Source organism: Choloepus didactylus, chromosome 1 (assembly GCF_015220235.1).
Source record: "Choloepus didactylus isolate mChoDid1 chromosome 1, mChoDid1.pri, whole genome shotgun sequence".
Taxonomy (NCBI): Eukaryota; Metazoa; Chordata; class Mammalia; order Pilosa; family Megalonychidae; genus Choloepus; species Choloepus didactylus.
In genome coordinates, this window is record NC_051307.1 from 41,499,914 (window position 1) to 41,527,810 (window position 27,897).

The 27,897-nt window shown below is 34.5% G+C and overlaps 1 protein-coding gene and 1 pseudogene across 1 annotated transcript in view; one reads left to right on the plus strand and one right to left on the minus strand.

Moving 5' to 3' along the window:
- ROBO1 (roundabout guidance receptor 1) overlaps positions 1 to 27,897 on the minus strand; it is a 1,249,229-nt gene that overhangs the window by 262,743 nt on the left and 958,589 nt on the right.
- On the plus strand, positions 23,123 to 23,899 carry LOC119531911 (annotated as a pseudogene).

A 27,897-nucleotide genomic window follows, 5' to 3' on the forward strand; every position in this document is an offset into this window, starting at 1 on the left:
CTTTATCATTATAACAAATTTTTCTTCTGCCAGATAAAATCAATTCTACTTACTGTAGTATGCTATAATTATTTGTATTAAATATACTTTTAGTCACAAAACTCTTTTTTAAAAATAGACTGGCAATTCAGACAATATCAAGAAGTCACCAACCAAGAATGAGGAAACAAATGTGGTGGGCATAATGATTTAATTCTCCCTCATTGTAATTTTCCATAAAAATACTTAATGCTTGCCCATTGTTTGATTCTTTGTCATCACTATCCTATGCCTTGTCATTCTAGCAATGAAAAGGAAAATGCCTATAAATGAGACAAGGGAGATAGGCAGTGATTAAATCAGGAATGACTGGATAACAAGCTATGGAATTTTGATTTACCATGAATGCAACAGCACTGTTAGAGAGATTTTAAAGAAATAAATGACGAGATTGGATTCATATATCAAATAAATTTTTTTATACTGGCAGTAAGGAAAGCCATTTCAAGAGGATAGAGACCACAGGCAGAACAAGCAGTTAAGAAATGGCAAGTGGTGGTGATGGATTGTCAGCTCTTTGTTCAGCAGATTCAATTCTTGGTGGTCACTGAATGGAGATAGGGTGGTTAATGGGCAGGAAAGAAGGTGACATTAAAAGTGAAATGTTAAGTTGTATATATAGTAATAGAATAAACATTAATAAAAATCCATGAAACTATATTACACAGTGAATCTTAAGTTAAACTACGGATGATAATTAACATACAATTATAAAAATGTGACTTCATCACTGTAACAAATGCATCACACCAATGCAAGGTCTTAATAGTAGGGTAATCTACAGGAACCCTGTATTTTATGCATGATTGATCTGTAAACCCAAAAGTTCTCTAAAAACTGAAAAAATAAAAATATATTTTTAAAAAAGGTCTGACCCACTTATATTCATTGAGGTAAGAAACAAAGAAGGAAAAGATTTGAAGGGATGATAAATTCAATTTCAGACATTCTTTTTGAGCTGCCCATAGAACATTCAAGTAGAAATTATGGTAAGCATTTGGCACTTAGGGGTTAGCAGTTTAGAAGAGAGTTCTGGACTCATCAGTTACCTGAGTGGTTAGAAAAACAGGGGAAAGGAAGATAGGAAATCAGGATGGGAGAGGAGGAGAGCACATCAAGGAGGGATGCAAGAGGAGATAACAAGTGGAGAGGAGATAAAGAGAGGAAAGCACATAATTTAAGCAAAAGTTGCTCACAGTGGAGACAAGAAGACTAGAGGGTAATGCGCACACACACACATACACACACACAAGGCTGAATCGTGTCTTAGTTGTTCCCTGAGCTGGTAAGACAAATAGCACACAGTAGGTTGGCTTAACAACAGGAATTTATTGGCTGACAGTTTCAGAGGCTAGAAAACTAGGTCAGACTGGCTAGCCTGCAATTCTTGTGTTTCTTGGCTTTCCAGTCACATGATGATGTCCTCTCCTTTCTCTTCTGGGTTCTCTTGACTCTGGCTTCCAGTTCCTCCTCCTGGCTTTCTCTTATTATATGCAAATTTATTTTACTTATAAAGGACTCCCATAATCAGATTAAGACCCACCCTCATTCTTGGACCACACCCTAACTAAGCCAACATCTTCAAGAGAGCACATTTACGCTTGGCTCACATCCATAGGAATGCAGAGTAAAACAGGAATATGTGTTTTCTCAGGTACCTAATTCAACCTATCATGAATAGCGTCCTGTCGAAATGCATGGCCATGCAGAACCTTCGGGTGTGACCTTATTTGGAAATAGGCCTCTGCAGATGTAATCAAATTAAAATGAAGTCATATGGATTCATATGAAGTCATATGAATCCAGTGACTGTTGTCCTTATAAGAAACAAATTTGGACACAGAGAGACTCAGGGAGAATGCCATGTAATGACAGAAGCAGACATTGGAGTGATGCATCTACAGGTCAGAGAACACCAAGGAATGCTGGCCACCCCCATAAGCTAGGAGAGAGGCATGGAATAGATTCTTCCTTGGAGCCTCTAGAAGGCACCAAACTTGCTGAAACCTCGGTTTCAGACTTCCAGCCTCCAGAACCGTGAGACATGATAGTCTATTGTTTTGAGCCACTGAAGTTTGTGGTAATTGTTACAGCAGGTAATATGTGCTTGTGTATGTATGTATGAGTGTCTGTGTGATTGTATATACATACACAATGATACATCATGCATTACATATGGTATAGATCACTTAGTCAAGAAATTATATTTACGTGTTAAATATAATATACATGTACCAAAACACTAGGATGGTAGTAGGAGCTTTCTCTGTGTGGCAAGATTATGGATAGATTTCACTTTCTTCTTTTTTTCTGTATTTCATGATTTTTCTTGAAAGAACATGAGTTAGTTTTACTTTTTAAATCAGACATAAGAACAAACTATTTAAAATAAAAATAAGAATTAGAAATTTATACTGTAACTCCTGCATAAATCTTTTTCGTGGCAACTATTAAGATTTTTCCAAGATTGTATACATGTTGACAATTGTATACAATTTTAATATAGAAGCTCGTCTAGTAAAAGTTCAATGAAAATTATAGGTTCCTTTTACATATTTCAACAGCTTTCATAATTTGCCAAAATATTAAACAAAACATTCTTCTACTACTGTTTATACACAGATACTAGAGTGAGGAAGTGACACTACCTCCAAATTTTAAATTTTTTTAAATTTTTTAAATACATACTATGGATCAGAGCAATATATATGAAGTCATTTTAAATGGGTGGGGTGCTTCCCAGGATCCCAACATTTCCTATGCTTTGAGAGGATGATTTAACATACCTTAAATGAAGGTTTTAATAGGAAGGGATAGAAGTTAATTAACCAAAAAACAGACAAAACTGAAATATGGATGGCAGTAACCATTCAACCACTGTCCATTGAAGAGGATATGAATAAATGAAAATGTGATTTAGCTGGTCCTGGCAAGTTGAAGATGATGTCATTAGTTTCATTGAGCCTGATACCACTAACATTTGAATCATACCTTGATCCCTTGTTCTGATTCCATGCCCACCCAGCAGCACCACAAAGAGAGGATGTCTTTGTAGTGTGGTCATAGAGAGATAATTGATGGTTGGTGAACACAGGTGTCCAAGCCGGCATTCTGGTTTATGTATCAGTAAGTTTCCTTGAGCTTGATTAATGTAAGAAAACAACGTTATTCTTAGAGTGGTAACAAACCAGATTTCTTAGTCTACAAAGTCAGACAGAATCTGGGCAACAGTAAATTTTGTCAAGGCAAATTCACCAGTGCCACCCTGTGGCAACTACCTGGATGGATAAATTGCCTCAAGCAAGTGGCATACCTCTAAATTACCAGGTAAGATAGATTTTTTTCATTAATGTTTTACACCATAATTATTCCAATTAGTGGCCCCTGGAAGATAAAATGGCTCAGATATGCTCACTAAATTATACTTCACATGTTATTATATGCCTTTAAACATCTCTGCTCAGGCTTCATACACTTTTACTACTAATACAACTAACGTTACTTTAAGCTTAATATTTAAAACTAGGTCACAGACAAGAATACAATTAGGAAGAAAATCTATTTGAAATATCATTAAATAGAAAAAAAATTTTGATTTAAGCAATCATCCTAATAAAAAGAAAGAACTACTGAAGAAGAAACCCCAATATCACAAACAGCTCACTGAACATAATATGACGAAAATTAGTAGAACATTTTTTCCCTTTTAAAATACTAAGGGAAGTGAAACTAGAAACTTCATCAGGATCAGAAATTACTCTTACATGTTGTTCTTCTTGTTGTACTAAGAAGAGAAAACATTTAAAACTTTAGTTAATTCCAAGGGGATATTCATAAATGATACACTACCAGAATTTTCCATTTTTTAAAAAAGCTTTAGAAGTAACAAATTTCATTCTAAAAGGAGGATCTCTTTTCTAAGCAATCTACATAATGGCTGCAATTTCTCAATGGCTTTGAACATAAGAAATTGGTTTTGAACAAGAAATCTGGATTGCTGTTTCTAGGACTCATTGTAAATTTTTATGTGAAACACAAAAACTCCACCCAAACTCGAGAAGTATATTTAACCTACAGTAAATATCGTACCCTAGCAAAAACCAATGCAAAAAAATCCAGGGGAAAAGGCCAAGGACAAGCACATAAACTAAGTGAATAAACATGTCACCAGAAGAACATAGAAGCTATCTGTAGCTGAACAACTTTCCTATGCTTATTACAACAATGTCATCTTGGGAGATAAAATATAGTATCATAAATTTAAAGGTCACTGAATTTTTCAAGGTAACCCAAACATTGTAAGGACATACAATTAATTCTCCCCAACAGTTACTGTATAACCAATAATTGCTAAAGCCCCAGCTAAATCAGATAAAGTCTATATCTACTTATGTGCCCTGACCTTTAGGAAAAGTCCAACTTAATAAAAATAAACTAAATTATTCAATCTCCTTTCATATTTTACATTTTAGTGCTTAGTGAGGAAATTCATTCTTTTAATAAATTATGTTTCATACAATAAATGGATAATCCATATTTGATCAGAATATATCTGATAGTGCAATCTTTTAAGATTGCAGATATTTGAAAATTATCCCCACTGCTTTCTTTAATATTAAAGAGCCACTGCTAAATTCAAACTTTAATCTTTGAAAACACCATTCCAAAATATGCTTTTCACTTTTCCAACATTTATAACATCTGCTAAAAGCCAATTATAAATCATAAATGCATTTTTAAACAATTTTATTCATACCTACATCTATTCAATAAATCACCAGAGCTCAGAAGATAAATATTATAGATGGCATTAATTCTCACAGTATTCATGCTTTTTAATGCTGTTTATCAAGGCCCCAAATAGGTTGTATAATCATTAGATAACAGATTTGTCTGTGCAAATAAGTGAATGTTTCAAGTAGTAAGAAAGTGAACATACAAAAGATCAAAATCTCACGTGCAAGCTTCATTCTTTTATGTGTTTGACATGGTGCATATTAAATGAAGAAATGTATTTTGCACTTACAGTAAGTTAATCAGCAGACTCAACTCGAAACTTTGAAAATTTTAATTTTTATGCTTTAGGCAATTAATCATAGATGGTTAACTCTATTGAGTCTTAATTATGAGCTTGATGCTTTGAAGTGTGCACTATTCTCACAACAATCTAAAAGAAGTCAGCTCTAGCTATTCCTATGAGAGAATAAACTTAAAAGGGGTTAAGGCAGTGGTTACCAAAGTGTCCTTCCAGAACCAGTATCATCAGCATCATCTGGGAACAGGTTAGAAATGCAGACTCTCAGGCCCAACTCAGACTTGCTGATTCAGAAACTCTGAATGTGGAATGTGGCGGGAAAACTGCACTTTATCAAGCACCCCAAGGGATGCGGATGCACACTAAAGTTTGGAACCACTGGGTTGAGGTAAGTTGCCTAAGGTCGTAAATCTAATAATTGATGAAACCTAGATGTGAACCCAAGACTGTTCCCTTCTATAAAGCAGAATATCATACAGCCTTCAGTTAACGGTCGTCCTTTTTGTTTCAAATCCATAGTTCTTTCTAAACTGGATTGCTTTTGGTAAAGAGAATGTACTGATCATAATGAAAACTTTGACATCACAGAATCTTTTAGTGCCTCAAGGTCGTCATTCCGATAAGGGTTCAATTGTCTGGCTAACACAGGAAACACTTTTGATAAACATTGTACAGACTTGAGATTGAAATATCTGATGCCTCCAGCTCCCAACTGTTGGTCTGTATGGTCAGGCTAACTCTCTACCCCACCTTTCTCAGCCTACAGGTAGGCCTTCTTTATTAAATAGGGATGGCAAATGTTTTAAAACTGGCATTGCGATAAGGAGAGGGTTATTTAAAGTCAGAAGGCAAGCAGAACTGGGAATATTCATTCTCTTACAGGACACACCACATGAAATCAGAAGCAACCACATTGGGCCCCACACCTCCAAAACTACTCTCTTGTTCACCTCTTCCATCACCCCAGACCCCTCGTACCCCATGACCCAAAGCAGGCTATTAATGAGCTGAGCTATCACCTAAGCTATTATCACAAACTGGCTCTGGCAATTTGGCCAATGGATGCCATCCAAACTCTCAGCAGCTACAGAGCCTTAGAAAGTGGGAACCTGGATTGAAAGTGGTTGAGAGTCCAGAGCATTTGTTTAAGGGAATAAATATGTATGACCAAGTCTCAAAGTCAAGTTTTCTACAATTTAAATAGTAATGAAGACAGTGTCAAAGTTGACGTATCATTACATCAGGACATATCCTGGGAATTGCTTTTTAAAAAATAACAAAACTTTCCATTTCCACAACATTCATAAACCATTTACTCATTCACCAACTATCTGTTGAACTTCCCTTCTTTGCCATATAGAGTTCTAGGTGGATGGCAGGGAAGCAGGGGTAAAAGCAGGGAGACCACTGAGAAACCCCCACAGCAGTGCAGGATAAAGTACTTCAGGCTAGGGTGGTGAGAGTGGAGATGGTGAGAAATTTTATGGATGGAGTTAGGGTATGTTTAAAGACTTTCCCCTTAGTTCAGAGGAAATAATCGTGGATTTTCCCCAAAAGTATCTTTACCAGGAAATAAGGAAATAACAACAGTACTAAATGCATAAAAATAAATGAGCTTAAAGAAGACAGATTCCTCAGCATAAGTAACCATACATTGACTTGGCTGGAACCAGTACTGGGCAATCAGCTCTGATTCATTTTCCTTGAAGAAATCCCATGTGGTTTGCATGCCAAATCAAGAGACTTGGAATCAACCAGGGGTAGATTTTAGCCCCTGCCAGAAACTTGCAGGTAGCAGCCCTGGAGAACTATTTCCTAGTCCTTTACTACTCACAGCTTCCCTCACTCTCACAAATGGTCCCTATCTTCCTGGAAAAGACATTTTCCCTCCTTGCCCCAATCTTCACCCTTAGCCACCCTGCTGGGACATCTCAGGTATCCTGGGTGATTCCATCTGAACCCACCTTACCAATTAAATTGGTTTAACTCCTTCTCAAATGCTGATTATACATAGTCTCAGTGAGGAGTTTATGTGTTTCTTGTTCTTTGCCCTTTCACTGAATGATCTAACCATTCTTCTGCCTCACCTATTGTACTTGTGCTAATGAATTTCATACAGATATCTCTGGCCTGAAACTCTCTAAATTTCCTTCACAAATTTCCACTTTCAGGTATTCCATGAGCAAATCAAATGCACAAATCCAAATTCCTTATATTCTCACTCACCTTGGAAAAATGGCATCATCTTCCTCACAGTTTCCTGGGCTAGAAAGTGTCATATTTGAACTCTATCTTTAATCACTCTGAAAGTGTTTAATGACATCATTGCCTACTTCCATTTATGCCACCACTTTTCTAGCTTCTCATTCCCACCTTCTCCACAAGAGTCTCCCAACTGGTACCCCCCTTCCAAAACATCTTCCACACTGACACAAAACTTTTAATTTTTAAAAACATGGCTCTTACCCTATTACTTCCCAGGATCTAAAAGCTTTGAGGACTCCTATTACAGAATAAAATTCTAACTTCTTAGCATGGTTATACAAAGCCCCATTTTCATTACTTATTGCCATGAATCCTAGGCTGCTGCCACATACTTACTATACCTTTACATTTATTGTCCTCATAAAAAATACCTTTCCCTTATATATCCTTCAGGATTTCATTCAAAGCTTCCTTGGTCTTCTTTTCTTCCCATTAGAAATAACTGTAATTTCATTTGTATCCCCAGGTGCCTTGTTTGTAGTTGTCTTGAACCATTTGTATTTAGTAGGAGTCTATAATCTCATTTTTCAAATTGGCAATACATTTCTTAGACATCCTAGGATAGTAAATGCAAGCTGTCTGAATAAGTGAAAGGGAGAATGTAGAAAGGTTGCCTATGGCTTTCCAATTTAGAATATTTCAATTTAGAGCAACACGAATGTGGTGGGCAAAATAGCCCTCCAAAGATGTCTATGCTCTAATCCTACAATCTATAAATGTCTTACCTTACATGGCAAAAGGGATTGTGCAGTTGTAATTAAGGTTACAGATCTTAAAATAGTGAGATTACGCTACATTATCCAGGTAAGCCCAATCTCATTGCAGGAGCCCTTAAAACAGAGAACTTTTCTGGCTGGAGTCAGAGAGAGAGAACAAGAGAAGTTAGAGGTTTTAAGAATGAGAAGTCAGCCCACTCTTGCTGGGCAGGGCCATGTGGAAAGCATAAAAAAATCAATGCAATGTCTAGGAGCAAAGACCTGCAAAAAAACAAAACAAAACAGGGATATCAGTCCTATAACCACAAGGAACTGAATTCGGTCAACAATCTGAGGGAGCTTAGAAATGGATTCTTCTCCAAAGTCTCTAATAAGGTATACAGTTCTACCACACCTTCTCTAGCCTCATGACTAAGCAAAGGACTGAGTTGAGCCCACTCAGATTTCTAATCTACATAAACTGTGAAGAAATAAGTTTGTGTTGTTTCCAGCTGCTAAATTTGTTAAGGCAGCAACAGAAAACTCATACAAAAACTTGAAGGCAGTAGTTTTTGTTTGGGATTTGAGAATGTTTGAGAGGGTCATTAGATTAATCTTAAATCACTTATATACATGGAAAATCTGACTGAATTTCAATAAGTACAATATTTTAAGTGGTTTATAAATATGGTCCTCAGTTTTTTTTTCCTACTCTAAGTATAAATGATGAATATGATAGAAATCTCTCATCAATTATCAGAGGGTAATGTGTGGCTGGGGTATCTATACCAGCATTTGAAGGTGTTATGTCCATAAGATAAAAAATACATTCCCTTTACTTGTCCTTCAGAATTTACTTCAAAAACTATGTGTTTTGGGAGATTTCCTCAATCTTCTTGTCTCCCCATTAGAAATTCTGATATACCCCTTTCCCAAATCCTCCTCCACACCTCTTTGATTCTGGCTAGTTAAGGGACACTGGTTTAGAATTATCAAGAACCAAGTCAGCTCTTTAAAGATAATGAAGCTTAAGCTAATGTTGGCCCTATAAGAACCAGGTTTCCAAAGAAATAGCTGAGCCTGCCTATACCAGCTTCATATTAATAACAACAATAATGAATATGGAAAGTACTTAGTGCTTATCCTCAGCCAAGGAGAATTCTATATGGTATATATCATTTAATTTTTTTCAAAGAACTTATAGGATAGTTATTTTATTCAGATAAAGAAACTGAGGAAAAAATCTATTAATTAATTTGCCCAGTGCCTCAACCTATTTAGTGGTACAGCCCAGTTTCAATTTAGGGGCCTAAATTGATCAGCAACAGCCGATCTGTTTGGAACTATAAGAGCATCTAACATCCACCAAAAACCCTCTCATATTTTATGTAGACCATACTTAACATTTTTCACTACAAACCTTCAAGTTGTTAGGACTAAGTGCAAGGAGCAGCAGCCAGTCAGGAAATGTTCACACTGCATGTGAGGAAGAAGTGTGGATGCAGAAACTGAGCCCGTGGCAATCTAGCAGGAGAGGACATTGCAGATGCATGGCCTATAGCAGCCTGGTATCTTTCACTGGTGGGCGACTGGAAGAAGGGTGGGGGAGGTTGTGCAGGAAGGTGAGGGAAGAGAGATGGGTGGGGAAGGAGGAAGTGGGGAAGTAAACTGCCCACCACTTATCCAAGAGTTCCTCCAGTATCTGCAGGAATAAGGCCAAAAATTACACTTGTCGTTTACTTTCTTCATTTCGGGGGATTCTTTGAATCTGAAATTTCATGTATTTGGTTTCAGTCCACCATGTTCTCTCAGTTAAATTTCAGCTGCTTTCAGTTAGTAGACTAGGGAGACATGCCAAAATATACCCAACAAATGCACCGCATGCTATTTCAGGTCCAACTACTGGGAGTTGAAAGAGTGAGAGATGGGAAGGTCTCTCAACCGCCAAGATCATTTTTGGCAAATGCTAGAGAGACAAATGTCTCATCTGGGATGGGATGGAAGAATTAATGGCACACTGATTCCACTGAGAATAACATAACTTTTTATGCTCTGTAATTAAAATTTACTGTTATGGCAACCTGTTGATTCTAGAGTGCTAAGAGATTACTGCCATCATACAGTATAAGGTCCTTCAGCTACTTTCTTTGCTGCATTCTCTTACTTATGTGGTTCAGAATTCATTGACTACATCTTTCCCATCTGAGTATCAACACAATTTGATTTACACCCACCTCATCAGGAGGAATATGCTAACTTACTACCTTCCAAACTGCACTAATCAATCTTATTACTTAGCCCTTCCCACTCAAAAACAAGCAAACACAGGATTTGCCCTTGGGAAGACTGTTACTGTAGGGGAGTGGCCAGGCCTGCTTATAATTGTGCCTAAGTGTCTCCTGAATGCCTCTTTGTTGCTCAGATGTGGCCCTCTCTCTCCAGCTAAGCCAACTTGGCAGGTGAAATTACTGCCCTCCCCCATAAGTGGGATCTGACACCCAGGGGTGTAATCTCCCTGGCAACGTGGAATACAACTCCCAGGGAGGAGTCTAGACCCAGCATCGTGGGATGGAGAACAACTTCTTGACCAAAACCGGGATGCGAAATGAAATGAAGTAAGTTTCAGTGGCTGAGAGACTCCAAAAGGAGCCAAGAGGTCACACTGGTGGACACTCTTATGCACAATATAGATAACCCTTTTTGGGTTCTAATGAATTGGAATAGCTAGCAGTAAATATCTGAAACTATCAAACTACAACCCAGAACCCCTGAGTCTTGCAGATGATTATATAAAAATGTAGCTTATGAGGGGTGACAGTGTGATTGGGAAAGCCATATGGACCACACTCCCCTTTGTCTAGTGTATGGATGGATGAGTAGAAAAATGGGGGAAGAAAAAAAAAAGACACCCAGTGTTTTTTTTTTTTTTTACTTTAATTGTTATTTTTCACTTTAATTTTTATTCTTATTATTTTTGTGTGTGTGGTAATGAAAATGTTCAAAAATTAATTTTGGTGATGAACACACAACTATATCATGGTACTGTGAACAACTGATTGCACACTTTGTATGACTGCATGGTATGTGAATATATCTCAATAAAAGTGAATTTAAAAGAACAACAACAAAAAGACAAAACAAGCAAACAAAACAAAAAATAAACTACCTCATAGCTTATGAGCTCTTTTCTTTGCTTGGGGTGATTACTTTGATAACTCTTAGCTAAAAGAAATAATCCTGGTGACCACAATATTTATTAATGTAAAAGTACTTTAAATAAATTGCCTAGTATAGCAATGTGATTTGAGGGTATTCAAATGCAAATCAATAATAGCATATCCCCTGGGAAACCAATGAGTGAAGAGCCTATAGATCAGTAATTTTAATAACTTTTTACAAAATACATAAAAAATATTATATACATACATACGTAGATACAGGCAAATAATTTTTCCAGGGACAAAAAGGGAATAGGAAGATGCTACTTTTTATATAGCAATATATAATATCTTTAAGTTGATTAATTCCTGACTTACTAAATTAATTACATTCAAGCTAAATTACTTTAACCTTAATTCATTTTCAAAGGCTTATTTAGTAAATAGATGTATTTTGAATTAAACAGAACCATTTCAGGATCTAATGGTAATTACCAAAAGGCTCTTACATTTCTTATGTCTACAAAAAAAAAATCCCTCTTATTTTGTAGATTTGGTTTTAAAGCAACAGTTAACTCTCTGAGTTTTAGTTTTATTTCAGGAGAGTCAAGACATAAAGAAAAAGAGGTCTTTACCATATGGCATTGTTTATTTATAAGATCTTGATGATTACAAAACAAATGGTAATTTTATCTTTTGTTTTTTTTAATCTAACGGATATTCGTATTTGAATAATACTTTTTTGTAATGATATAATATCTTTACTAAAATAGACTTCCAACTTTGTGCATTATCACTCATTTAATTTTGAGTGTGATCTATTATCAGAGTTGTACCATGATATTACACTATTATTTTGCCTGGCTCATAAGAAACTGGCTAGATCAGATATGTCTCTGGACATTTTATTAATTAATTTGAACCAGATTAATTGGGCACAGTTCACTTTGTGCAACAATTAGGGAAAAATAATTAAAGCAAAATGCATAAACTCTACAAAATAAATAACAACAAATTACAATCAAAATTGCTATGAATGTTATAGCAACACCTCTGTGGTGAGAATGCTATGTTAACATTGTTTCAATTTTTACCAACAGGATTCATTCAACCAACTTTGTTCAAATTTTACCAATTTATGAAAACAGGAACGTTTGTTATAATACCAAAATGGCAAAATATTTTCTCACCATCATACACTTTTCTTGCTTGGAATTAAACCCATTTTCAACTTAAGAATGTAACACTGAACCTTAACTGCCTGATGAACCAAAATTCTTATTGTACGTATCCAAATATGGATTGATCTAAATTTTTGGGATAAGTATTTGAATGTCTTCAATGTCAGGGACCATGTTTTATGTTGTATTCCTATGCTGTATGTGTAGCATAGTGCTTTGCACAAAGCAGATATTATGAAAATATGTATTGACTTTACCAACGTATTCCAAAGTTATGTAAACTGCAGTTTGTGTTTTCTAAACAATAGAAGGCAAAACAGTACATTTTAAGTGGAATTTTATTAGCTTAAAGGGACATCATGCTGCAACATGCTGTCTACTACAATCTTGATGGCTACAAGAAGTCATAGCAATCCAGAACAATCCTGTTTTCTTAACGGGACCTCACTTTTTCCCATGATCTCACATGGACCTGTATACGCTACTTCGTCGGGCCTCTATAACAACTCCCACACTCCAGGATAAGGCTGTTTCTGTGTCAAAGAACTCTATTTCTTTGTGATATTCCTTCTTTTTTAATAGTCCCTTTCTAGCGTCACAACTCCCCACATCAGATCCCAGCTTTACTCATTATATCTATTCTCGTGTTGCTTGCTCTGCTGGTCGTTCATCCTGGTTAGTATTTTAAATTCAACAGAAAAGCTCAAGGGTTTCCCCATCATCCCTGTTAGGGTGATTTTCTAAATTTCATGACTCAAACAAGACAAGGTATAACAAAAGTTGCCATCAAAAGAAAATCATTAATAAGACTTACAAATCATACTACTCCAAGTTAATTTTACCACAGACTTACAGCCATTTCTCCAGACAACAAGGTATATAAGTTGAACACATTTAGTTCAATACAAACTATCAATTCCAATTTATTCTGAAGTTCATGGTATTAAGATTCTTTAATAGAAGATTAGTTTGAGGGTATGATTTTTAGGAAATGGCTTTAATGATGGAAAATAAGCTCAATGTTAATTACGATTTTTAAAAGCAAATTAGAAAGACGCTAAATTTCATTTACTTGTGGCTTGACAGTAAAAATACGCTAACTCATAATGACAAAACTTCTTGGTTGACAAGCCAACATTACAAGATAAAAAATGTATTAAATTTCACTTCAAATATTGGATATAATTCTAAATGAGAAGGTACAGAAACATGTATCTTATAATCTATATCCATATATCACAGATGGCTTCAGCCAAATTTAACTAACAAAAATACTTCTTGGAAGTTCTATATCATGCTCACCAAACAAACACAAAATATTGTACATTCTGGAAAATAAACACTTTTCAACTATATTCCTTGTATTATTTTTACAAGAATATTATTCATATACCCATTAAAATTACTGTTCCTCTTGTGATTAAATTTAGAAACAGGAAAAGAAAGGGAATAAAGGACAGAAAATGATTACAAATTATTATAAATGAATACAAACATTTGCCAAGCAAAAGCAATAGAAAAATTCAGAAAGCTATTTTCTGTTTATTAATAAAAAAAATTTGCATGTGTGTGTGTAAAAAAAGAAAGATACGTGGAGGACAGCTTTTCCCACGTGTGTTCCCCGGAACACCACTACTGAGAGAGATGCTGCATTTAATAAAAGGAGTTTGGGGAGGGGGAGTAAGATCTACTAGAAACTACCACTTTTGCCCCAGTTTATCAAATTTATGGATTATAGAACCCCGCTTCCCACCTTCACCCTCCCATGTCATTTCCCTGGATATAAATGCATTTTCCTAAATTAAAAGAAAAATATAGATTATAAGACCTAAAACTAAAAGTATATTTTGTAATAACATATTGCTGTGGCGTGAACTTGCATAGTAATCCAAGTGTTTAAGATAAAATACATTTGGGAATCCAAGAACTCTTAGTATTGTTTATTTATCCACAAAATTCCTGTTTTGCATTGCTTAAGTGAAGTGCACGTTAACTTACATGGTTTAAAGTTGTTATATATCATGATATTTCATAAAGGTGTTTTTCTATACTGCATTTATCTTTTGAGAAAAGTGCAACAGGAATAGGATGAGGGAGAGAAAGAAAGAAAAATAATCTTAGTCTATAATACCATACCATGAAAGACCTCTACTGGAATCAAACCATTGTACCACATGTAGAAATCAATTTTTTACACAAGAGAGTTTTAGATGTAATAGATCCTTTTGCGCTTCAGTTACCACCAACAAAGAATGTGATTAGAGTAAGACAAAAATGTCTACTAGGTTTGCAGCTCTTATTTGAAAGATTTAGTCTATCATTAATTCTGACAAATTGAGACATTATGTTATTTTCATTGAAGTTTCTGTTTATCTGGAGAACCATTCAATATTTTATTAAGAAAATTCCTTTGCTCTTAACTTAAATATTTCAAGGGATGGTTCCTTTACCACAAACCCAGGCAATCAGTCCCATTCTTTTGCATTTTTTTCTTCAGATTATTGTTCCATGAAGCTACCTTGTCAGGAAACTGGAAAATTGCCTTTTTCATATATATTACCTTAGAAGTATTTGTAGTCTTATGCTTATATCTCTCTTCATTCCCACAGGATAGGAACAAAATGCTAGCAGTTTAACAATACAGGAAATTGAAATTTTGTCACCTGCAGAGGACTAAAGAAAGTGTTTGATTTTTTTTTTCCTTCCATGTTAAGAAAGAATCTCTTGTGCGTGAAAGAAAATTGCCTTCCCTTCGGTAAGACACATCTGGAAATATTCTTAACTATAGTCTTATAGAATGACTAGGAAAGCTGATACCAATGTTTTTGTGATTTATTACAAGAATGCAGTAGAGTATTTAAGCTATGTTTTCTTTTACTCAGCTATTTGCTTGGGAATCATGATGCAACTGATAGCCAGAAACAGAAATTATTCTTCACCGAAGGGCATTTTGCTCCGGATATCTATACAATGCATGAAAATGGAGTTGAAACCAAATAACCCAGTGGGTTCTTCAGACATCCAGAAATGCCTTCTAGCTTGTTTTAAAAGCCAAGATGGCTACAAATTCTCTTCAAGTGGCCCACAATAGAAGCCTTATCTTGTTATTCATCAAATCTTCATCAGAAAATCTTTCTGTCATCTCCTAAGATCTCATGCTGTGCAGGCAGAAAAGGCACTACAGCAGAGTAACCCAATTTGCCTTAGAATTGAGACTAATAGCAGAACCTCTCTGTCTATTCTTGTCTTAAAGGCTTGTTAGAGTCTCAATGGGGAGGAAAGTTTCCCTGCTGATAGAGTTGTAGCATATCAAAAATGAATCACGAGTACAAAGAAAGATTATTTTGTTCAATGAGACATTTCTTACTTTCTTGCTCAGGCGACAGCGTTGCTGGCTAATTACCCAAGGCACGAGGAAAAGGAACATATGGAGCCCGCAAGACTTGATAATTCTATATCCCTATCTCAGTAATGTACCAGAAGGACCAGAGCACAGAGGAAAATGAATACAATAAACATTACAACATACTCAGTAATAAGATTATTACAAAATTCTATAACTGATGTGACTGCAAACCTGAGAGATTTTAATAACAAAAAAATTTAAGTACTGAATTAGGAATAAAATACAAAAAAGTTAGTAATGTAATCCCATACAATATCCAAATAGAAATTGGAATGAATTTAATGTGTAATTTAAATTTTTATTGTCTTTTCTTTAAACAATGACATCATTTCTTAAACACACAGAACAGTTACTATCCACTACCCAACCCCCCCCGAATAATCTACTATTAAAGATCTTACAATCACTTTAATCCACAGTTTTAGACATTATCCAAAGGTAGCGACAAAACTATAATTGATTTTGATTGTTAAAATCCCCACACTAAAATTTCAGGATAAAATAAACAGAGGAAAATTGAGCGTTATATAACACTGAAGCAGGAAGGGAATTATGCACTCAAGTACAACACAAAAAGGGAAAAAATACACTTGGTACATCACAGCTGTCTTCTATTACATATAATTATACATTCTCAGCCTGAGCTAGGGAACAAAAGCTTAGAAAGAACAATGGGTATGCTGATGTCAAAAGGCAATGCTTCTCTTCAACTATGTAGCTTTTTTTTTTTAAGTGTAGGTAGAACAAGAACAACTTGTACCATGTTACAAACTTTATTTTATTTGCAAAGTTGCATAAAGTGATGTTAAAAAATACTGAACGAGAATTAATGTTGGCTATCAGACAGTAAAATAGAAAATTATTTCTGTTTTAGGGTAAAAATAATTTACCCTATTTAAAATAAATTTTGAAGTTGGAAATCAACTACAATTAAACATCAAGGAGTTTTTTTTTTTTAAAAGAAACCTTTCTGTTGCAACAAATGATTGAATGAAATTGAAGTTTACTTAACTATTCATCTTACACCAATGATTGTCTTTTCTATTAAAATTATAATACCAATTCTTTTTATAAGTTTCAAAACTAGAATTCATCTACCACTTAATTGTTCAACTTAACCCAGTAATTAAACCCACATGCAATGTTATTTTATAGGTTGAATCTCTCCATTGAAAACCATCTTTTGTGAGAAAGGTTTCAAAAATGTATATTTACTCTCTACGCACAATAAGCTTTAATCAAGAAAGCTGGTGTTTCATATATGAATTCATATACACTGATGGCTGCGGTTAACTAATTTAATGAGGACTAACTTCAGTGTGTTGTACAAGACAAAGCATCCTTTCCAAGATTAAGATGTTTTCTTTAGCTTCTTGAAATAAATTGATACCATGGCAACTGGAAACAAAACAAAACAAAAACCTCTGTGTAAATATGGGTCACAAAGTTTCATTTTTACTCACAGTTTAGTCATTACTTTTCATCTGCACCAACTTTGTGTGTCACCTTTGCTCTGTTATGTTTGTTCATTTGATTTGCCTTAGGGGGAATGCAGACTCCATCCATTTAGCGGCAAGTAAATTGTTATAAGTAAGTTAACAAGTCCAGAAGTTGCTGATCTCAGGGATCATTCTGATGCTGAATAGTGTCTTCAAGGTCCCAGACTCTCGCTTTTTAGCTATAAGTGTGCATGCCATGTTTCTCCTTGTGCTCAAAAGATGACTGCTGCAGATCCAAGCATGTCATTCTCACACAAGGATGTCTTCAGAAGGACAGAAGGGGTAAGTGTAAAAAGACTTTCCCTTGCACTGCCTTACTGGGAAGAAATGATTCCAATACAACAATGCCCTCAGAAGGACAGAAAGAAGTGGGAGTTACATCACTTTACCTTGCATTGCCTTACAGGGAGGAAATGTTTTGCAACAGCCCCACACCAAACTTCATTTTTAAACCTTGGGGGTCATGGCAGGGTCCACATCAATGGCAAAGGGCAAAAGGATTGCCAAAATTGGCTAATCCTATCAGGACCCATCTTTTTGAACTGGGTACATGGCTTCCTAAATAACATCAGGATGCTGGTAACAGAGGAGAGTGCTACAAAAAAGACTGTCTACCCATCTTCCAATCTTAAGTAGTACATGACCTTGAGGGTTTCCTTTCTTTCTAAACCTCAGTTTCCATGTCTATGAAATAGGAATAAAAATAATATCACATGCTTCATAAGATGATTTTAAAGATTAAAGCGACATCTGTAAAGCATTAGGCAAAATCCTGCTATATAGAAATCACCCAGTAAATAGTATTTGTTGTTGGCTGAATTGGTGTGATCACAAATATGAGATATTGCATTGTCTGTGTTAAGAAAGGCTTCATTTCCTAACTATGTTCTCAGAGTAATCTTCTGAAAGGGGAAAAAATAAAGCCATATAAAGACATTGGTACTCATATGAATGTGAAAGTTTGGAGTAAAGGGCAGCAAATGAAAGTCAGTGGTTTACTTTTGTGACATTAGATATGAAGCGTTAATGATGAGGAAGGTTTTTCATGTAAGCCAGTTTGAGGAAGGTTTTTCATGTAAGCCAGTTTCATTTTTTATTATGTAGTTTAAAAGATACTAGTTTTAGAATTTCACCTTTTCTTATGCCCATATAGTTTATGAAATTCTCTTTAAGAGAGAAAAAAAAAAAGTTTCTGTTTTAGCTCTAATTTCATAAAGCATCATTGGATTTCATTAAAATATGATTTTTCCATTCACAGTGCTACTTAATTTCCACAAAGTTATATATATATATTATATTTCACTGTGCATCTGATAAAACATAAATTGCTACTTCTGTACTATTTTCCTCCTTTGTATTAGTGAGCCTTACTTTTTCTAATTCTGTTTTTACAATGTGTGAAAGACAAGCAAATAAATTTGGGAATCTCTTGTCCTTTTATAGTACCAGGTACTAGAAAAGACTTTTTTGTGTGTTATAGCTTTTATAGCACAAAGGGATTTGTAAAACTAGGTTTTAATTTAAAGAATAAGAAGTAACAGACTACTTAAAACTTTGAGTCTGAAACAGACCTATTTAAGAATTACTGTATCCATCTACCTGAAAGTGGAATGAATCCATCCAGCCGTAATATCCTGCTCCAGTGCTCAGCTATATTAAAATCAGAATATGAATGAAAGCAAGCCATACCCCTTTGCTTTAAATTCATAACATATGAGTATTGGATGCAAGAGTTTTTCTTTGTCACTTGCTATGTTATCAACTGTATGAGACTTTAGGCACTGTCTAGGTCTCTCTCTGGACCATATTTTATTGCATCTATTTTTAGAAGAAGTGAGCATAAGTCCCCTAACATCTCATTGTTTTCCGAGACTTGGGACTACCTATACTACAGTCTGGGGAATTTTCTGACTTTTAACAAATACTCTTTTCTATGACTCCTTGTCCTGATCAGCTCCCTCCCCTCCTCCTCAGCCCACTCCCTACCAAACCTGACTGATGTTACAGTAAGTAGAACCACTCCTGGGGGAACACAGACAACCTTCCCAGAACTGCCTGTGGGCTTTGATAAGGAAGTGACTTCAAACTATGCTGAGTTTGGGGGGAGGCACCATGTCTGGTTTGATAAATCTTGTCTGGACTTTCCAACTCTGCTCCTGTTTCAACTTCCTCTGCTGCAATCTGAAACTATTCTGGAATTCTAGAAGACTGCAAAAAGACAAAAGAAATTTCTTTTATTGTGATAAGGCTTATGACCTCCCTTTTGATGTTTGACAGTTGAGAAGGACTTTTCCTAACATTAATTCCTAACTGCTTTCAAAACTCCATTATTATATTGAACAAACACAATGAGGACAAATTCTGCTTAGTTAGAAATCCAAAATTAAATACAATATTTGGGGGTATGGTTTGTGGGGAGCGTCTGGACATTTAAAACCAGGTTAGTTTCTAGGTTAATACTCACATTATCAGTATGCTCCCCAGACACAGCAAGGCATTTGTCTTTTCAAAAGTCTTGTTTAATTCAGTAGCCCAAGAATAATAGCTTCAGAAATTCCCATGATATTGATGATTGCAAAAACCTTGTTTTTCACATCAGAAACTCTTTAGTAAAGAAATACTTAAATCTGAAGCCGTGAAGACAATTTTGAGAGAATGTTTATAAGCTTTACAAATTTTAAGATTCACTTTAAAATTAAGAAAAATCACATGGGAAATCTATTCACATTTCTCACCTCTAGAGGAAACAGGAGATTCTTTTTTGTTGAAGAGGAGGCAAAAATCTGGATTGGATGAAATTTAATCTGATGTTCTTTCCTTTCCTTTATGAGACAAATATTAAGAATAGTAATGTCTTTCCTATTTATTTAAAATTCTTTCCTCTCCACAAAACAATCTAACAGGAAATACTGAAAACTCTGCTTTCTTCTGTATATTAAAGGGCTATGTTTGAGTCCCTAAATCAGCCAGTCTTTCTCTATTTACCCCTCCCTTCCTCTCTTGCTCCTTTAGTTCTCCAAAGGAACTCAGGTAGCTCTTGTCAGTCGAAAGGGGATTTATTGTGCCACTGTACTTAGATCTCCCTCTGGAGATATCCAATTCTGCCCTATCTCTTCCTTCGAAAGGAAAATAGATGAGCTGGTTAAACTGTTAGATCTTACTTCTGGATTCTCCACAGATTTCTGCCCATGAATTGAAACCCTAGCTGAAACAACATCAAAGACATGAATTCCATTTCTTCCCCCAGAGTTACAGTCTATGCAAGTGAGTTTATTACTTGTCATATATTTGGGACTAAGGAAGACTCTTCTTACACTTAAAAATAAGAAATCAATTTTGAAAATATTTTTACAAAGTGTAGTTACTGCTAATTTTTTAACCATGTAAAAGCTCCATTATAAATTTTAAGTATAAGAAATTTTCTTCAAAAATCTATACTTATTGTCAGGAATATGCCTGAGAAAAGATTAGAGAGTTTTTCATAAATGCTCTCTAGGGCAGAAAAGTTAAAGTGTTAACAAGTACCCCTTTATGTGTTCATTTGTATGTTTTCAGATGACTTCTATGGGCTGAGCCTTATGTTCAATAATCTATATTTCAATTGTCTTCCTGAATATATTATATATATCAAAATTGTGAGTAGAATAGACATTTTTTCTTCAGTTTTATCAATGAGGATACTATTTTTTTTTTATTCATAAAACTGTGATTTGAAAATGGTAAAGTAGTTAAATGTATATTCTTTCAATATACAGAAGTCTTAAATATCTTTTTAAAAGCCAGCTTAAAACTAACTTTAAAATACCATGTACTGTAAAACTTTCATAATTTTTATTGTAATGCATATATAATAGATATTAATTATAATACTTACACCAAACATGTATTATAAAATATAATAAATATGCATTAAATAATGCATCATATAAAATTATAGTATAATGCATTTACAACTAATACTATAGAGGCAGGGCATTTGGGGCAAAGAAATCATTGAAAAATTTCAATCATATGCTTCCAAATACTCAATATATTCCCTGGTCTTTTTTTGCTTTATTGCTAATGATATAGTAGAGCAATAAAACACACACATGCACACATATTTATTTAGAAAAATTGAAGAGTTTCATATTATAAGAAATCTGACAAATTAATTAGTTAATTTTATTATCAGACAGTATCAGTCATGTGATTCTATTATAATGGATCAAATTTCCGTTAAAATTCAAGCAACAATAGCTATGTCAAATTATTGTTACTTTAACAATATGAACTATTGTTACCTCAACAGCTATTTTAAGCAAAACACCTCTAGTGTGTTGAAATTTACCTTGAACCCAAAGAAATAATTCTTGAATCCAAAGAAATAATTCTACAGCCTAATTCTACACCTACCCTACTTGATTTTCAGAATGAACAAATTATTTAATCTAATAACAGATAAAATTCTTAATAAGTAAGAATCTAAAAATATAAGAAGTATATATAAGTATACTACAGCATCAAAACAAAATATCGTACAACCTACTGAAAAGTCATTGGAAAATGAAAGAAAGTCAAAATTTGGAAATCAAAAATTGTGTTTTAAAAAAAACAGAGTAAGTTGAGTCTTCAATCTGTGCACAGATGATCTTGGCAGAATTCCAGTTATTCTGAAGTCACTTATTAAAGAAATAGATTATGAATGATTAGGAAAAGGATAATCACTAGAATTAGCACAGGTTCACTAAAACCAAGTCATACTAGCTTCCAGGTTTTCTGGGCTTTTAGATCATAAAAATGTGATAGAAATCAAGTGGCATGATAGTCTTTATGAAAAAGACGGTGACAAAAAATTAGCCTGAAAGCAAATGAAACACAATTAAAATAAAGTGAAGAAATAAACTAGAAAGACATTTGGATTGTGAGGTTATATAAGTGACATAAATAAAGTTGAAAGAAATCAAACCTGATAGTTAAAGTAACTTTGGTTTTGCTGATTACTAAGTTATAAGAAAGCCAGGATAGAAAAAAGAATCAAAATGTATGCACTCAGAACAGTTTCAGGAAATATTTGCAAAATGTCCACCAGTGCAAGAGACTAAAGAGAGGGGTATGTTACCAATTGAAAAGCTATCAGACTCAGGCCAAGTGTGCTGGCAGTCTCCAAACATCAGAACATTCAGACAATTTGGTTTTGGAAAGACAAAACATTAGAGAAAGAATCATGGAAAACTGTCCCACATGGAGATTAAAAAAGGAATCAATGTAAAAAACATCAAGCCCTTACCTGTCAAGTGTTAAGTACTAACAACTCTGAGCAGAAAGAGAGGCTATTAATAAGTACTTCATATATATAATCTTTACAATTCAAACTTGACTTTTCTTCAGTGACAAGTTTTATTACCTGAAATCAACCTCTGTTTAACAAAAGAATATTATGTCAAAATATTCAATATAGACTAGAGCATAGTTAATGAAGATTAACCAATACAGAATTCAGTATTGGCACACAAGACTTATCTGTCTTTATAAGAACAGTAAAATGTCCATAGAGCACAAAAGTGCCTGTAATAAAAAGAAAAGGTTACTCAAAATTACATCATCAGTAAAAAAAGAATAATAATAAATTCCAAGGGTGAGGGGTCTTAATTTTTGAGAGTTCAAAACTCATTGTTTCCACATTTTTATAAAGTATCATATAGTGAAACAGTAATATTTGTAAAATTTTCAGTAGGAAAAATATATTTTCTATCATTTAAAATAGGTCCATTTAGGGTGACCAACTATAAAATAGTCCAAGGAATCAAAGACAAATCTACTGTAGAAATATAGTTAAAGAACCTATATGAGAGTTGAGGAGGAGGGAGCGACCCGAGTAGGTCTGGCCTAGCGTGCACTCCGCACTTCGGGAACGTTATTGCGCGTGGAACGGCTCCTTTTGGAAGACTGTTGCTCAGAAGAAAAGATGTTTGGTTTTCACAAGCCAAAGATGTACCGAAGTATAGAGGGCTGCTGTATTTGCAGGGCTAAGTCCTCCAGTTCTCGATTCACTGACAGTAAACGCTATGAAAAGGACTTCCAGAGTTGCTTTGGGTTACATGAGACTCGTTCAGGAGATATCTGCAATGCCTGTGTCTTGCTTGTGAAAAGATGGAAGAAACTGCCAGCAGGATCAAAAAAAAACTGGAATCGTGGTAGATGCAAGGGCAGGACCCAGTCTAAAGACTACATTGAAACCAAAGAAAGTGAAAACTCTGTCTGGAAACAGGATAAAAAGCAACCAGATCAGTAAACTGCAGAAAGAATTTAAACGTCACAATTCTGATGCTCACAGTACCACTTCAAGTGCCTCCCCAGCCCAGTCTCCTTGTTACAGTAACCAGTCAGATGATGGCTCAGATACCGAGATGGCTTCTGGCTCTAATAGAACACCAGTCTTTTCCTTTTTAGATCTCACATACTGGAAAAGACAGAAAATATGTTGCGGGATTATCTATAAAGGCCGTTTTGGGGAAGTCCTCATTGACACACATCTATTCAAGCCTTGTTGCAGCAATAAGAAAACAACTGCTGAGAAGCCGGAGGAGCAGGGGCCAGAGCCTCTACCCATCTCCACTCAGGAGTGGTGACTGAAGTTTATGTAGAAGGGGAACAAAAAATTTTTTTTTTTTTTTTTTTTTTTGTAAGACAACACAGTGACCCTCCTATTTTTAACTTGGATACTTGCTGTTCTGCCAAAAGACAACTTTTAGAATGGTTTTGAATGGGTTATTTTTCCCCCCATTTTCACAAACTCTGAAGCCAGTGTCTAGCTTACTAAAAGAAAAAGAGAAGTGTATATAATATTTAAGATGCTGAGTATTTCATAGGAAAGCTGAATGCTGCTGTAAAGTGCTCTTTAAGTCTTTTTTTAAAATCCCCTTCTCATGAATGAAATTAGGGGAATTTCAGGGGACAGAGATGGGATTTGCTGTATGATAAACCATATGTAGTTTTAGTCTTTTCTATATTGAGAAGTAGTGGTTGGGGCATTTTTTTTAAGATGGCTGGCTACACTTGTTTTCCCTCATGATAGTAAATTTGTCATAATTCAATAATATAGACTTGCCCCTAGAGGTATTGTTTATAATTTTGAAATATTAAGGTCTTGCCAAGGTTCTGATGATTCAAACCTGTACTACTGAAATATTAAGCAGGACAGACTAAGCTTTCTGGTGCATATACCTTGAAAGAAAAAGTAATTACTAAATATACAGAGAGGTAACTTGACTGTATATGTTGCATTCTGTGTTACCTCCCTTCATATTAATATTTGATAAAGATTTTAATTTATATGAAACTTCTAAAGCAGAATCAAAGCTCCTCTTGGGGAAATGGCAAGGCTTCAGGATAAGCGATCCTATATGAGTAGTACCAAAGCATCACCACATGGTAGAGAACACACACTATTAAAAACATCTGAAAAACAAAGTGTGCAAGTCTTCAAGATGGCACAAAACAAAGGTTAATGCTTCTTGGGGCACATTTCTTAGAGGGCTTGCCTAGTGTGTATATAATTGACTTTTGTTTGTGTTATAGGACTGTTTGGTGACTTCATTGAAAATCTGCACAATTCAGTTTTAGCTCTGGATTACTTCAGTTGGCCTTTGTGAAGGTTTTATTTGTGTAGAGTGGGTGTTAGACTTGTTTTAACCTATTAGGGTTTTTTTTTTTTTTCTTTTCAATATTTAAAGTAAAATTCTAGAAGAAAAGAGGTGTGTGTTAATGCTGAGTGGGTTGGTTTTTGGTTTGGCTTCCTTTAGTCAGACTTTCTGAACATTGACATATTAGGTGATAAATCCTGAACATGGAGCTCTTCAATTCTGAAATCTCTATTAAGAGCCTCTCACTTGAATCCAAACCAAAGTACTCTCATTGCCTCATTTCTAAAATTTCAGGAAAAAAAAATCACCTTACATGAGGGGAGGAGCATTTTTGCCTACCTTCTTGTAATAACATGACTCAGTGCTTATTTTTAAAACTGGATTTTAAAAATTGGATAGTATGAATAACAAGAAGTGAGCCACTGTTTATAGGCACCCTATAGTTTTATAGCTCTTAATCTAAACTTAAGATTCTGTATTTCTTCCTTTTGGAAAAACCTACATGCTACATGCCACCAAATGCACAGACTATACAGTGAGTTGGGTCGGCTCTCCCACAGCCTTTGAGGTGTATTACAAGAGTCCCAGCCATTATCATCTTCCTCCTGAGTTATATTTGAAATGGTTTTGTTTTTTGGTTTTTTTTTTGTACATTTTGACTGCAGTATTGGTGGTAGAATATACTATAATATGGATCATCTCTACTTCTGTATTTATTTATTTATTACTAGACCTCAACCACAGTCTTCTTTCTCCCCTTCCACCTTTCTTTGCCTGTAGGATGTACTGTATGTATGTAGTCATGCACTTTGTATTAATATATTAGAAACCTACAAATCTGTTTTTTACTTTTTATACTGTTGGATACCTATAATCAAAAGTTTTACTAGGGTATTGAATAAATTTAGTCTTATTAGAAAATAAAAAAAAAAGAACCTATATGAGCTGAACCATCAAATTATATCTTATTTTTATGAGGACCAAGTTACCTGATTACATTATAGAGTTTGCTATACTTATTCAGAAGATTATATAGTCTATCAATAAGTTCAAATAATTACCTGTTGATAAACACAACAATGCTATTAGGGAAATTATCATTTGGTTTTCAAGTACTTGTGTTACACGTGTAATGCATTACAACTTACACAATCAAGAGTGTTGGGAATAATGTGCTTATTTGATCCATTATAGGAAAAAGTAAAACCATACAAAGAATTTCATGAAAATTGCACATTTAAGTCAAAGAGAAAGTCAAGGTACTCTGAAATAAGGCAAACACTAATACAAATGGCTATTTGTCTCCATAAAGATCAACAAGAGAAACATGGTAAAGAACCTACTAGAATGTAGTCTTAAGATACATGTACTATCAAAGATCTGCTGTGTTACATTTAAAATACATCTGGTCAAACCAAATTCAGGAATAGATACATGAAGACTCTGACCCATAGGAATAACTTTTAAGATTTTGGTGATTACAGTGTCTGGTCCTGATGTGTATGGCATAGAATCTTATAAACAAAAGTATTCCATCACTATTTTTTTTCTGCTTGAACTATTGGGAATCTTTATTAATAGTGTATATAATATCTTTCAGACTTCCCTGGGGGTGACTGCATGACTTTATATATTAAGTCCACTTTATGCCACTACACGGTGCCAAAGCCATCCCCACTCCTCTAATAGGTTGGAAGCTCTATGAGGGCAAGGTTTTTTACCCATTTGCTTCACTGTTGGATCCTGGGGCTTAAAACCATGTCTAGCACATAGCAGCTACTGTAAAATATTTATTGAATAAATGAATGAGTGAATGCAAATGATAAAAAGGCAATGTTACTGACATTTTATGATACTAAAATTGAAAACTTAGAGTATACTTATATTATATTTTATATTATAATACACACAGAAGGGAAAAAACTTTTGTAGAGAATTCTAAGACCTCCAAGAATACATCTTTGCAAATAAGAAATATTGATGCCAAACTAAAATTTCTGTGTAAAAAAGAATGATAATGATAACAGAACATAAAGTCAACAAAACGCTATTCATTAGAACTCACACATCTGAAATACTAAAAAAAAAAAAAAAAAAATCAATAAAATAAATGTAACTGAAAGAAAGTTAAATAACCTGAGCCAATAGGTTGTATTTTAAAAAGAAAAATTCAAATATGTATTCAAATGTCTCAGTTAGGGCTTAATAAAAATAGTTCTGTTATTATAAAAAAACATTTTAGGTGTAACTTTTTAAACAATTTGAGATGAAGTGATTATACTTGCCTACTTGTAAGTAGATTCTTAATTTCAAAATCCCTCAGATGATTCATATATTATTTTTGTAATCACAGTTAAAATTTGCCTTTGAATACAAGGTAAAGGTACCTGGTTTTCATTCATACAATGAAATATATCATGCAACTATGAAAAGTAATGCATTCACAGAAAAACCTCCAATTTTTTTTTTTAAGAAAAAAAAGTAAGTTTAAAAAATAGGGAATATAATTGTAATCTTTAAAGTTTCTGGATACATTGTGAACATTGTGCAACAGTGAAAAGATTACATATTTTCAAAATTAAAAAATGCAATTCAATGCTGAGCAATTCAGGCTTATTCACAATCCAATTTATTCCCCAAACCATCTTCCAGTCCAGGATTCAAACCCAACCCTCAGTAAAACTCTAATGTCTACATGCCATTGACCTTGAAAGATATCTATAAATTGTGAGACGCATAATTTTAAACTATTGCATAATGGGCACTTGCATTTTAAACTATTTTGGAAATAACCAGCCAAAAGAAAATGGACAAATTACTTTCTCAGTGATAAACAGTAACAGTATTGTATGTAAGCTAAATGGAAGAGTGCAGGAACCAAAATTTATTTATCTATCTATCTAGCTACCTTCCTACCTACTTACCTACTAACTCACATATTTATTTACTTTCAAAAGCCCAAGCCAATACAATAGAACTTTCATAAGGAGTTTT